Source organism: Myotis davidii, unplaced genomic scaffold, assembly GCF_000327345.1.
Source record: "Myotis davidii unplaced genomic scaffold, ASM32734v1 scaffold49, whole genome shotgun sequence".
Classification (NCBI taxonomy): Eukaryota; Metazoa; Chordata; class Mammalia; order Chiroptera; family Vespertilionidae; genus Myotis; species Myotis davidii.
In genome coordinates this window covers 1,212,015-1,213,752 of record NW_006300375.1, presented here as the reverse complement: position 1 = coordinate 1,213,752, position 1,738 = coordinate 1,212,015, and positions in this window count along the sequence as shown.

Below are 1,738 nucleotides of genomic sequence, written 5' to 3'. Positions count from 1 at the left end.
GTTTGCATATAGCCCTGATTAGCCAATGAAAAGGGTAGCGTCGTACGCCAATTACCATTTTTCTCTTTTATTAGTGTAGATGGCACAGTATTTTGAAGATGCAGCTATAAATAGGACGAGCTTGACAGGAACCCAACCAAGAAAGTGTAGTCAACTGCAAAGGAAAAAATCAACATGTAATAGACCGAATAGTGTATATCAGCAATGGCTAAGCTTCCCTTGGAGGCGACAGAGCTTGGGATGTGAATCCTGTCTCCTTTACTTGCTGAAGTAAATAAAACTACCTTGCAACAACCAGGTCTCCTTCCTGACTAGAGCAACCAATGGACCAACGCCCTGAGTGGAGTAACAGTAGGGGCTGATAACATTTACCTTTTAATACACTCCTTAAATATTTTATTCTTAAAAAGATGGAATGAAACTAATAGATAAATAATATAAGAACTAATAAAAGAGAGGGGGGTGGGCAGAGAAGTATATTCTTGGTAACCCAACAAACCTAAGACAAATCCCACCATGTGTGGGGTCTGCTGGCTTCCTCTATGCCAAGGCTAACCAGACATTTACTTATTAACACTTCAGAAATGAGCATGTATGAACTACACTTGCCCAGTTTATTTGTGCTTTTTATTGCCAATGGAGTAATGGCCGGGATGGCAATGATTTGAAATACAGTAGTACAGATTGTTTCCTTGTTTATAGAGAACTAGAAGTGTAGTATAAAGTGCACTTTGTAAATGGACCAGAGAGAATCATAAAACTGAATAAGCCCATTGACGAGAATACAACTCAAGGTGATAACTTTAGGTTAGTGCTAAATAATAGGCAGCCATAAAAAATAATTAGGTTTAAACACATAATCTAGAGAAAAGAGTAAAATCTTTCTTTAAAAAAATAACATAACTCTGAAAGGAATTTTGTTCAAGTTCAGATTTACTTTAAAAATATACTTTACACTTTAAAATATGGCACAGCTTTTCTTTCTACTTATTAGGAATTGTGTCATGTTATTATTGGCACCTACTTTCTTGTTTTATCACATTGATTATTTTCCAAAATTATACAACAGTATAAGTTTCAAATGTTTTTACAAAATATTATTAAGCTATTCAAATATACATAAAACATAAGTATACAGCACACACCCATACACTTATACCTGGATTCTACAATTAACATTTTTATCTATATGCATTTGCTTGTCACATATCTATCCATTTGTCAATGAAATGAAGATATCAGTACACTTCACCTCCAAACATTTTAGCATGATACATTTACATTTTCTCTTGCGATGTAAGATATGTTGCTAAAAGATAATAATAACACAATACATTTCATACCGTGCACTAAATCACTCAGGGACTATTTAATTTGTCCATTAGAATTTAGTTCTTATGAGGCTCTGGTTTAGTTTTTAATCTCCCTAACGGGTCAATAAGTTATTTTCTTTTCCATGGGTACATATTAAACCCCTAATAACACTGAGTCAGGCTGAAACTTAATATGTTTGCAACAAGGCAACCTGCAAGTATACACAAATCTTCAGTTAGAGGCAAATCAGCGAGTAGCCCCTGCTGATGGTGTTCATGAAATATATTTTGTGAATGATTAATTTACATAATTAGTTGACTGTGAGACAGATTTATTGTTTGAAGAAGTATAATAAAACAATCACAGCCTATGTATCTTCTAGGTGTATCATATTTATAGAAATGAGTGTTTTATTCTAGGTATT